The 12,639-nt window shown below is 40.6% G+C and overlaps 1 protein-coding gene across 3 annotated transcripts in view; it reads right to left on the bottom strand.

The window, feature by feature from the left end:
* SCEL (sciellin) overlaps nucleotides 1–12,639 on the bottom strand; it is a 180,103-nt gene that overhangs the window by 77,106 nt on the left and 90,358 nt on the right. Inside the window, exon 1 of one of the 3 annotated variants that reach the window (XM_067563274.1) lies at nucleotides 3,454–3,611. The exons of 1 other annotated variant lie outside the window; for it this stretch is intronic. The gene's annotated coding sequence lies outside the window, so the exon portion shown is untranslated. Of the gene's footprint in view, nucleotides 1–2,099; nucleotides 2,119–3,453; nucleotides 3,612–12,639 lie in introns of those variants that run through there. One more of the 3 variants, XM_067563276.1, reaches the window with a different exon arrangement.

The raw sequence follows: 12,639 nt of genomic DNA, 5'->3' as shown, positions 1-12,639 counted from the left end.
CATTGCATAGAACAACAGAAATGAGTTACCAAAACCAAAACAAACAGACAGACTAGATGCCTGTAAAGCATGGTGCTTTAGGGACATCTAGGATGACAAGTTCTCTGCCCAACTGTATTACAGTATATTTCAGAATAAAGATATTAAATCAAGAGGACAAGGGAAATCGTGTGTGGCAAAACCAAAGTGAGAGGAGAAATTCTGCGGAGCAGAAGTCATTTTTGGCACAGAGGATTACAATTATTTGCGTCACTATCTTGGATTTTTTTGCTAGGTTGTTAGGAATGCTAGGTTTACAGAGGGGATTTGAAGGAGGAAAGAAAAGTCACTGGGCAGACAGGAAGAATGAGGTTGTTCTGAAAGTAAAAGGCTTCACAAAAATCATAAGATGGAGAAAGACATGAGATGTGAACTGGTACAGATTTATAAGAAGGTGGGAGGATAAGGAGTTTGATTGTGATGGGGAAGCAGACCGTCGGCAAGTGATTGGAGAGGAAGCTTATTTTCACCATGGCACGTTGAATAGACTGGAAGTTTATAATACAAGAGATGGGAAGGCAGCTATGACTAGAACTTTTCTGAAATTTGTTGACAAAACTTTCAATACTTTCTATAGAAACTAAAGTGTTTTGCAGAAACCTGTTGGTTTTGATGAAATTTTTGTCAGGAAGGTTTCTCAGATCCAGGATGGACTTTCCGGTCAAAACAAAAATGAGAGCAAGAGTAAACGCTGCTTCACAATTGCCAGCAGCCTAGTAGTTAAGGCACTTGCCTCTGAGATGGGAAACCCAGGTACAAGTTCCTGCTACAAATCAGACAGAGCAGAGACTTAATTCTGGGTCTCCATATCCCAAATTAATGCCCTAACTATCAGGCTATTGTGGGGTGGAGAGTGAAGCCACGATGTTTTTCACAAAGTGGAATTATTTTCCAGCCAGTTCTAGTTGTAATAGATTGTATGCAAGCTAAGAAATGAATTTTAATAAGGTTTTTAGAAGTAGGAATCTATCTAGGTTCTTATACCACACCACAATATCTAAGCAAGTGAAATGGACAAGAAAGAATGAATTGCACATTTTCTAGTGCTTTGTCCAGTCTAGATTTAAATGCCTCCAACAATGGGGCTGTCATTACTTCCCTTAAGCTAGGGGGCAAGAGACATTTTGGCTGTAAGAATCTCCTTTGGAAGAAGATTAGAGTAAAGGGATCTCTCTGTCCTACTTTGTTTTATTCCCTTGAAACAACCAATAATCCTCCCCCACATGGCTTATTGTTTACATGTAATTTATGACCATGGTGTAGCTGACATTTTAAATGAAAAATACATTTAGTCCTATTTAATTCAATGTCAAAAGTAACTAGAGTATTTCCTTAAAAGTTGTCATCAGTTGATGACTTAGTCAGTCAGGTCAGTTCAGACTATTTTATATTCTCCCTCCTTTCCCAGGAAAATAACAAGGCTTATTTGTATGTATGTGTCAATGAGCAGTAACTATCCACACAACTATAAGCTGGTTCCAACCTAAACTGTATTTCTCATTATAGTAACAACTACAGATCTCTTGTTTGAGATTTGCAAGTGTTTGAAATTAAATACTATGAGCAAATAAACATCATTTGGAAATTTCAGTCTAACATTTGAATCCATATTTAGGTAGTTTTATAATCAATTTTACCCCTATATTCCATAACAATTCTTCAACATACATATGTGTCAGTGCATGGGATAACATCCTGACCCTTTGGAAGTCAATGGTAGTTTGCCATTGAGTTCAATGGGTCCAGAATTCCACCCCTAGACACAGTCTGTACTATCCAGCAATATTTTATTATTTTTATTGCATTTGTGCCCAGATACCCCATCAAGACTGGCATCCCTTGTACTATTGGTCCTTACTAATTAATCCTCAGTTCAAATGTTTAGTTATGTTTTCAGCACTTGCTTTCACTTCCGGATTGAAAGCAGGGCCTCTTCCTTCCTCCCCCACTAATGCCAGCTTTATTGTCCATAGCATTTACAGTGGTGCCACCTCTCTCATTCCAAAGCTAGTTCTTTTGGAAAAGGCATGGTGAAAAAAGGGGGAACATTTCTCCTTAACTGAGTCAGAGTTCCAGCTGGGATCCTGCACAAGGGGGGCTGCTCAGATGCTATTTTCATCAATCTATCACCAGAGCAGCACCCTGCCTTCAGTTCTGAAATGTAAGCAAAGAGACTAAAAGTACGCAATTCAGTTGCTAACTAAATGCAATACCAAGCACATTGTCAGTGCTTAACTAAATAAAACACACACAGTTAAATTCTACCCTCATTTCTACCCTTGCAACTCTTGAGTTGAGAGACTGACTCAATTTTTTAAATTCCCAGTTGGAGTTTACCTAGCAAGAGCTATTTTAAATGTCCCTATTGTTGAGAGCCACAGTAATAAGTAACCAAACACATTTTACACACATTTTAAAAGAAAATGACTCCCAGAATGAACATTTCTTTTCAAGTCTCAGGCTACAGCAACATTGTACAGCTCAGTTAGAAAAAACAGGTCAGTGTATTTCATGGGATATTTTAATATTTAGGTTGGGCAGAGGGGTTGTATATAACTTTAAGAGGGATCATTAATATGCCGTCTATCTGCATTACAGGGAAAATTACAAATTAAAAAGTAAAGGATTTAACCAAAGAGCATATAAGTGTAAGACAGAAATAACTTGTCTATCCACAGCAGAGAAAGCCACCAAAACTGGTTTTTCAGGACATGGGTGGAGAAGATTTTGTTTTGAAAGAAATTAAAGCTTTGAAGCTGTCACTAGTATAAAAATCACCTACAAGGTCAGGACACTGATTTTTATGTATCTTGTTTTCCCTTAGAAAGATATGAAAGATGAATTTTACGTAGAGTGCATCAGGGATTATTTTCAATGTTATATCTTTTATTGCAACCCCTCCTCCTTCCATCTGTGAAATATTTTAAGTGAAGAAACTAAATGTCTTGCTGCCCATAGCAAACGTTTTATTTCATGACGCACTAAAATGATTGTCTCGAATCAAAACAGTTGTGTTTTATTATGTTATGCATACTTTGCAAGCGTGTTAGTGTCTTGTAGATACTCAACTGATCATTTATCCCTAAAAGGCTGATTGCTGATGGGGTTTTCGGCACTCGTCATAAGGCCTGTTCAGGTACATGAGATCTTTTGATTTTGTCATCTCTATTTCCTGTGATATTTTCATTTTAAAGAAGTAAAACCAACGAAATTATAAAGAAGCATCAAAACCAAAGGAAAATACCAATAAAACACTTCTCATTTAAAGTTGGGTGAGCAGCCAGTTTACCATTTGAGAAATAAAAAATATCAGGCCCCTTTAAGGTGCTCAAATTGGGCACCCAAAATCACTTCACACTTTTGAAAATCTTGCACTTTAAACATAGGGTTTATTTTAAAAAACATAAAGCTTACCTCTATATGATAAATAAGTACTCTGTCGCTGGCCCACTGCAGTGATTCTCTTGGTGGCCACCTGGAACTGATGTGTAATTAAAATTTAGAGAGAGCAGTATCGCACTCCATCTGACTGTCTGAACTGTTCGGAGGTTTCTTTTCCTTCAGAGGCTGAGTCACATAGAGAGGAGGTGGTGGGAGGTGTGGAAAAGGGTGTCACCCAGTACAAATGCTAATTCAATTAAAAATACCAGTCAGATTGCTGTACTCTGGTACTTGCTGTATTCTTTACATAAAGCAGGGCTGGGTTTCACAAAGTAAAAAAGCTTTCATAGATCTAGAAGTAGCACACAGGCTGTCAATAGTAAGAAACCTATATACAGATGGTTTAGTTTGGATTCTTCACACAAATAAAAGCTCACTGGGCAATGGACCTGCCTCTCAAATAGAAGATTTAATCAATGTAATACACATATTTACATGCCAGAAGTATGTGAGGAAACACTGTCATCAAGGAAGGTCTCCGGAAGTGTTATGTATGGAATGTACACTGGAATCTGACACACCTTAAATATTTCTCTCATTTCAGTATGTTAGGAGAAAAAAAATTATCTGCAAATAAAAAAAAAATCCCACACCAGAACCTGTTGCAAATTCCTGCCATCAGGGTGTATTTGTGTTTTACTTTATTACTGCTAATGTCAATAGGGCAAAGGCAAGAGATTGCCTCCATTTTTTCCTACTTTTGCAATTCTCTACTCTGTAGGTTAAGGCTTGGTCTACAGTTACCTGGCGATTTGGCGGCAGTCGACAGGAGTTACGCAAGCTACTCTGTTTGATCTTGTTTGATCTTTATGCTGTGTAACTTGCGTAACTCCCATCGACTGCTGTACTTCTGTTCTATGCGGTGTCTTCACTGCACTGCACCGACAGAAACTGCATTCCCGTCGACACAGTGCTACGCCACTTGAGGAGGTGGTTTTAGTACGTTGACTTCCTGATCGATTGAGCGGGTCTTCACTGACCACTCAATTGGTCCAGATAAGTCGATCTGATGGTGGCGACTTTGCCGCCTTCAGTGTAGACATACCCGAAGAAGAGGTTCTATCAATGAACAAGGGACAAAGAAACAAAGGATTCTGTAGTTCTGAAATGACCATGCCCAAGATCTCGATATACAAGCAGTGCATATTAAACAGGCCCACACAGATTCTATAATTTGGGGACTTTGTAGTAACAAATGTAAGATCTGATCCTGCAAGCTGACTTCAGTGGGAGTTAACATTGCTTAGCACCTCACAAGGTCAAACCTGCAGGTGCAATAACATAGCAAAAGTGCCTTAAGAGCAAATTCCTGTATTTCTCTGTTCTTATTAAAGGGTACTTAATGTTAGGGAGGTAGGCTCACTGCTTTGCTGAGTGATGATATATTCAGAACATCTCTTATATTTGACAAAACACAGCTGCCAGTGGGGCAGCGCTTGAAAAATAAAATTAGTCTATAAGTTGCCAACCACCACAAACTTCAGAATTAATTAATGCAAGTTAATGTGCTTTTCTATACCTCTGACTTACCTGATTTCTAGAGGAGAAATATTTATAGGAGCTAGGGCTTGTTCAGAGAAACTATTCAGTATGTTTATCTTTTTAAGATCAAACAAACTATTTAGTGAATCCATCCTTCTAAAAAATGTTTTAGTTATAAAATTAAATAGAAGGTGCCTTAAATAGAAGGTGCCTTCAATTGTAAGTGAACCAATGTGGGAAATGGGTTAAAAAGATAAATGTGCATGTTACATTGAAATAGAAATATGTTTTTTCTTTATAATAATTGTACATGGTACCAGGAGTTTCCCTCTATTCGATTAAAGGACTTCTGGCCAAGTGGATGAGGGGGGTAGCAGTAGACATAATATATCTTGATTTTAATAAAGCACACAATCCCACATGACATTCCCCATAAGCGAACTACAGAAATGTAGTTTAGACGAAATTACTACAAACTGAGTTCACAATTGGTTGAAAGGCTGTCCTCAAGGAGTAGTTATCAATGGTTTGCTGTCAAACTGGGAGGGCATATCTAGTGGGTCCAGCTGGGGTCAATCCTGGGTCCAGTCCTATGCGATATTTGCATTAATGACCTGGATAATGGAGTGGAGAGTATGCTTATCTTCCAGCGCTGCCCCATCTAGCCAAAATTTTCAGTAGACAGCTAACAGCTTCAGATAGAATTTTGAAAAAATTAACTTCCAGCTTTGAAAAAGTCATCCTCTGTATCACTGCTATAAAACTCAGGGAAGAAATTATGTGCCAGAGCCAACCAGCTTTGGTTAACCAAAAGCAGAGCTTCCCTGAACAAGTGCCGATACAACAACTGAAAGCTGTATATGAAAATGTTGGTAAATATAAAATAAGTATGAAATGATACTGGGCTCCAATTAACTATAGAGTAGAGCTGTTACAAAACAAATTACTCTTTAGCTATCTGCAGATTCAATAAATGAAGACTGTTTGATGAAGAGGAATGTTACTGAAATTGACTATGTGGCTTACCCATGTTTCCAGGCTAAAACTGGAAGAAGAAAAAGAGAGAAGACTTTTGCACACTTCTATAGAGGATAGCGACACCATTACCATCACCTCCACCAAAAAAGACAGGATCCATTCAAAATTGCTGCATTTATCCCAGAGTAAGGTAGCCTCATGGATAAAGACATGCTCTTCACAGAGGTGTAGGAACAGCCTTACAGAGTAGTGCAACAAATGCAGAGGAACACATACCTAAATGTGACCCAGCAGTAGCTTTTTCCTCAAAGGACATAATTTCTGATACATCTCTTACCTAATACTCTTGCTTAGGGCATGGGATCAGGTATCGTTATGATAGCCTGCTACTTAACTCAGAGCTAAGGAATTCTGCTTTAGCTCAAGTGGTAAAGTCCTGTGGTTTGTTCATAACAGCCCTTGTTTGATTCTTGTCTATACTGTGGTGCCTTTATGTAAACAGTCATGGTTGATCATCTCCTAAGAATAATGAAATACTCTTGGCTGGAGCATACTAAGGCATGCACTTAGCATTAGATTGCTGGGGGCATTACAAAAATCTTAGAAGACAAAAGAAAAGCGGTAGAAAATAAGCATATAAATAAAGGGCCACATACTCAGCTGGAGCAGCTCTACTGAGGTTAATAGTGCTATGATTTACTTCAGATGAGACTCTGGCCCAAAAGATTTCAGAAGCGGGGGCTTAAAGGAGCAAACAAGGAAGAGCCTTGAGGAGATGAGAGTGAGGGCTGTGTGATATGACCCATTGATCTGAAGACACTTTTTATCTAATTTCCTAATGACAACCAGCATAGAGAATTTATTAACAAGTAGTCAAGGGTCAGCTTCCCTAACGGATCAGATGGTTAGCAAACCATGTAAATCACCTCTAGCAGGTTCAATTTAAATATCATTGATCGACAGTGAACAGTGGGTACTTACACCTCAAAAAGCTGTTAAAATGGCTTCTGGGAAATTGCCAGTAATGGATGTTGACTTTTAAAATTGAGTGGCACTAACAAAAACTATGCATAACCAGCACAGGAACATTAAAGTCTGCACAGAGATTGAACCCTTGTATAGTACTATTAGTGTAGCAAAAGATTTCACACCACACAGTGTTGATATGCCATATTGTTCCCTAATTTCTATTAAGCCCCGAGTTAACAAGATGGTACCGTGTTGTTCAGTTAGTTTTTAACCTATGCTTTGCTGTGAAGTCACTGTGCCTTGATATTCATCAAAATGTATTTTCTGTACTTGATTTACCTGTTGTGTTTTTAAGTACAAAGAACATTTTACAAATTCATGTTCCCATATTCTTGCTAAGGATTTAGCAAGACAGCCATATGAAAACATCCAAATATAAACTAGTGAAGTACAGCTGTTACACAGACGTATGAGAGAGAGAGAGAGAAAGAGGGCTGACAATTGATTCAGCAGATTTTCCTTCAGGTAGGAATAGTTGGGAAGAGTATCATTTGAGACAATCCCAAAATAGGGACTAATGCAGCCAGAGCTCATTCAGTCGTCGTCCCCTCCTCCACCCCCCGCCCCCCCGCGCGCACACACACACTCTCTCTCTCTCTCTCTCCCTTGTAGGACTCTGACTTCTGTGATTTATGGTTTATTGCTTGCCTCCTGCCTGTGAATTTTAATAAAAATCCCTGTGCCAAAATCTAACCTTAACAATGGTTATAAATCTTCATGCTTCAGGGCATACACTGACAACCACCTAACAGGATTAGGAAGAAATTTCTCTGTGGGCAAGTTGTACCATAAATGTCCACTATGGGGCTGAACTTTCCTCTGAAGCATCTGGTACTGCCACTGCTAGTGACTAGACTAGATGGATTACTGGTCTGATCCAGTATGGCAATTCTTATTTTCCAGTGTTGACCTTGGTTCTGATTACAGGCGAGATTTTAAAAGATATTTAGGCATCACTCCACGCATTACCTAAATACCTTTAAAAATCTGGACCTTAGTTATGCTAAGCTAGCCTCAGTTGGAAGCCAATCTTTTCTCATATGTTATGACTATGTATATATGTCTATATAGAATGAAAAGTATTTTGTTTTCCTTTCTCCAATCATCCAACTGTTTTGTCCTGAGAGCATTCCTTTCTCTAACTCTTCCCAAAAATCCTCTTTCTCCTCTTTCCTTTTCCATGAAGGGGATCTACTGCTATATAGAGATTCCACACTCTTCTGTGTCTTCCTCTCTCATCTTCTATATTGCACGGGTAGAACAAGGGTAGAGAAAGGAACATTATCATGTGACAGGAGCTGTTATGCAGAGGCAAACAAGTTAAGGCTGTTTTCAATGTTTGCAGTTATCAAAATTAATATATTTCAGGGGGGGTGTTACCTTTCAGCTCTGTGTTCTTGGGGAACCAGAGAACAGTACCCAGCCTGTCTGACTCACGAAGGACTCCCGCCCCAGCCTCTGCTTGAACCAGAACTGATCAGAAGAAAGACTTACAAAAAGCAATGAAACGGCAGTGGGAGACACACCTAAACCCTCTGGACAAGGGTGACAGGATTAAGGCAACTCCTCTACCCTCATCTACATCGAAGATGGAACAGGGAGACATTTCCATTAGCATACAGAATGGAGAACAGAGATTCCAAGGCACGGACCACATTGAACTCTAGGATCAGAGGAGCAGGGAAGCACTGCATGATGGGGGATATCTGCTCCCCATGTTAATGAATCCATGCCTGCATACACCCAGTTCAGCAGTTATAAGACTGATTCTAGTAATGAACCCTCTATTGGCATCCAAATAGAGAATTGGCCTAGTTGCATTGTGAGCTCCCTCAAAGGAACACCGCCCAAAGCTAGGAATGATCAGATCCTACTGTCCAGTCTAACAAAACAACTCTGGTACACTCCCTTGAGTCATTGTTTACCCATAAATAAACCTAGTGTTCTCCTTTGAACCGCGTTGTTTCCCTACAAAAACCCCTGCCCAAGCTCAAGTTTCTGTTCTGATGCCTGGATCCAAAAGCTGCATCAGTTCCACCGGGACTTCACCTTTTCCTGACTGATCGTGTTGGGGGCTCTGCCTGTGTCCAGCACTCCGGACCCTCAGACTACAACAACCACCTGGGAACCTCGACCAGTTCAAGTTTCACCAAGTAGTGAGACCCCAAACTCTCTCTCTCTCCTTCTCTCTTTTTTTATTTTTACTCCAGGTATAGCTTTCTAAACCTGACTTTTGTAATCAAATTTGAGCTAAATTTCCCCAATGCCCGATTGAAATCGTGTAATATTGTAACTGTTTGGTTTGTTTCTCTCTCCTTGTATTACTACTATTATCATAAGTTTTATATACCTGGCAATAAAAGAATTTTTATAATCAAGCTGGCTACCAGACTCTCTCCGAACTTCGTTTACTCTTGCATATTCTTGGCTTTCCTATTTTGCTCTGCAGCAACACTCCTCTTACCTAAGCAAAGATCCCTGTAACACCCAAAAAAATCCTGTGGGATTTGCAAATCAAGGGGGTTACTACCAGAGCAATTGTAATGTGAAAGTGGGGATAGGGACATGCTGAACCTGTGGCTTATAAGGGTGGCAGCTTGAAAGTGCTGCTCGACCCAGCCTGCGGAGTCCACACACATATAAGGCGTCATCTTGGGAGTGCTGATCAACCCGGTCCACTCAAACACATTCTGTTCATCTGTGTGTGTATATGTGTGTGTTCATTTGAGATTCTGGGGCTGGAGGAACCCAGCTAGGTCCTGCAGGGTAGCTCCATTGGGAGGGAACTTGCAGAACAGAGAAGCAGAGCTTTGTATGAAAACACAAGTGACACAAGCAGTTCATTGATAGAATTACGTTCCTGGGAAGGAGGGAGGAGTTGTAACCCTAATAAATGAGCAAACCTCAAGGTGACGGGCAAATCTGGTAACAGGGGTCATAAATTGATAAGAAATGCACTCTGAAATTCATCGGAGGCAGTGCCTTGCCTCATGGATTAATTCTTGCAACATGAGTTGCATCAGTCCTAGTATATCTACTGTTATTGTACATAGCCATTCTCAGGGAAGACATTCCAGTTCTTAAGTTTAAGGTATGTAGCATGATACCTTTGCCACACCTTTCTAAGAGCAATGCCAGAGCTGTCAAAGCTTTGCAAATACATTTTTTAAATGCCAAGAAATACTTCAGTGACAATGAAAAAGTATTGGGCAGTGTATTATTCTCCTACAAGGTGTGGCACAGAGAGGAGGTGTGGAGAAGTTCAGACGCCAGAGATGTAAGGAGGATCTGTTCTAAGCGATATTCATAAAAATGCCTTAACCCCTTCATTGCTCATAGTTTCGTCAGAAAACTGCTGTGCAGGCTTTTATTTCCCTTTTAACATTGAATGTAAAGGTGCACGGGCTACATCTGACAAGATGAAGCACGTTTCATGAAGGTACATGATCTTCAGTGCAGATGGGTTAAGTTGGGCCAGCTTCTGTCACATTTACATTACATTACATTACCTTGCTCTGTGAATTAATGGGACTGCTCAGATAAGAAAGGTACTAATCAGCGAGGCAAGCTGGCTCATGCTGTGCTGCCTTTGTATATTTACATCTAGAATCATTATCATTGCTACTCTAGCTAAAAGAATACAAAGAGAGTTACTGATAAAATTATTGTTGTCCAAGAAAAAATGTGCTGAAATCTGGCAGAACCAAGAGACATCTGTTAGACACCATCTGCATGGCTAGAACCCATTTTGTATCTTATGTTATTGATAAACAGCTTATTTGTTTATGTCTAGTTTAAAGAACATCAGACATGTGGGAAGAGTGTGGCTAACGAAAGGAAGGTTAGACAAGTTAAATTCCCAGGATCTATGCCTTCCTGGGTTCCAAACCAGGTAATAGTGGGGTGTTACCGAGTTATGACTGAATAAGGTGTGTGCATGGAGGGCAAGCAGGACTTAGAATTTGCAGGCACTATGGGTAATTGTTTTTGGTAGCCCAAAAAACAACAAGATAGTGAAATGAATCTAATTACAAATATTAGACTCTCTCCAGTTTGTCCACATCTTTCCTAAAGTGTGGTGCCCAGAATTGGAACCAGTATTCCAGCCGCACCAGTGCCGAGGAGAGCAGGACAATTACCTCCTGTATCATACATACATACATACATACAACAACACTCAGATTAATGTAACCCTTCTGCCAGTCAGAACAGTGCCATGTTCAATATCTAGGGGTTCTTTTCAACAATACAACACAAAACTGGCTCGAGCCTCCACCCAATAATCTGGGACAATTACACACCCCCTTTTAGGTGCCTCTAGAGGCACTACTTCCCATCTCAGAAACACACTCAGAGACTGAGTGTAGAAAAGAGACTTTTAATTTTAAAAAAAGAGGAAAAAGTAACCCGGCAATAACTTGAGAAAACATTGCAAGCAGGATTCACATGCAAAAAATCATAAGGATAACATCCATCCCAGAGTACATTGCATGCAGCTTCCTGCTCCACTGGCTGCCCCGTTGGCCGTCTGCTGCCCTGCCAGCTGCTGGCCACCCTGACAACCACTCTACTGACTGCTCCGCTGGCCGCTCCGCCAGTTGCTCCACTCCAGTAGCCGCTCTGCCAGCCACTCCAATGCACACTGTCATCTTCTGCTGCCACCTGCTTCTTTATTGCAACCTCTGAAGGTCAGTCTCTGGAATTTACTCCCAGCTCTCAGTAATTTTTTATTCTTAGTGGGAGAAGGTCATCTGGGCAGGAATGCTGTTCTACAGCAAGTAATTTCAGCTCAAGTGATGACTTAACAAAACAAAAAAAGACTCCTAATAGGGACTTAATTAACTCTATCTTTGAACAGTAGGGAGACGCAGGTCAAACCATGCCTAGGGCTCTTAAGAAATATCCACACCTCCACAGGGACACATGTCCACACCCTCTCTACCTTTCACTGTGGTTGCAACAGAGCCCCCTGATTACCAAGTTCAGTTCAGATGAGGTTGACCTCAGTCAGGACAGGCTAAGCATAATTCTGTTGCTCATATAATAACAACAACATTTCGAAACCACTGCATTTAACACTAACATGATTTGTAAACCAACATCAGCCAAAGTGATCATTTGCGCAAAGCAGTCCCATCATGCTGAACGCCGAGTCAGGATGGGTTTGCTCATGCAAACACAGTCTGGCCCTGAAACCTGTCCCCTCCCTCCAGCCAGCTCAGCAGGGGAGAGCTCATTCAGACCCTGTTTACATCAATACACCCCAGAATGATATTAGCCTTTTCCACTATTGCATCACATTGCTGACTCATGTTCAGTTTGTGACCCACTATAAGCCCCAGATCCTTTTCCTTAGCCAGTTATTCCCCCATTTTGTACTTGTGCATTTCTTTTTCCTTCCTAATTCCTAATCCTAATCAGGATTTGGCTGTCTGCATCTTTAACTAAAGAAACAAATCCTCACATGCAAGCATTTTGTCCAGGGCAAGGCCTTAAGCTGGCCCCGGGGATCTGGGTTAGCCCTGAGGAAGTTCTCCTCTCTCCCAGTCTTCCTCAGATTTGCCTCTAAGGAGAAGCAGGCAAACCTTCTTAACTGGCCTGCTCACTCTTGACTGGTCAGCATTTCCTTCAGGCCTCTGGAAGACTATCTTGTTGGTAGCCCAGTCAGAG

Source organism: Emydura macquarii, unplaced genomic scaffold, assembly GCF_026122565.2.
Source record: "Emydura macquarii macquarii isolate MOO-44397 ecotype Brisbane River unplaced genomic scaffold, CSIRO-AGI_Emac_v2 contig_2473, whole genome shotgun sequence".
Classification (NCBI taxonomy): Eukaryota; Metazoa; Chordata; order Testudines; family Chelidae; genus Emydura; species Emydura macquarii.
The sequence above is the reverse complement of the archived record's forward strand: the minus strand, read 5'-3'. Positions and strand labels throughout refer to the sequence as shown.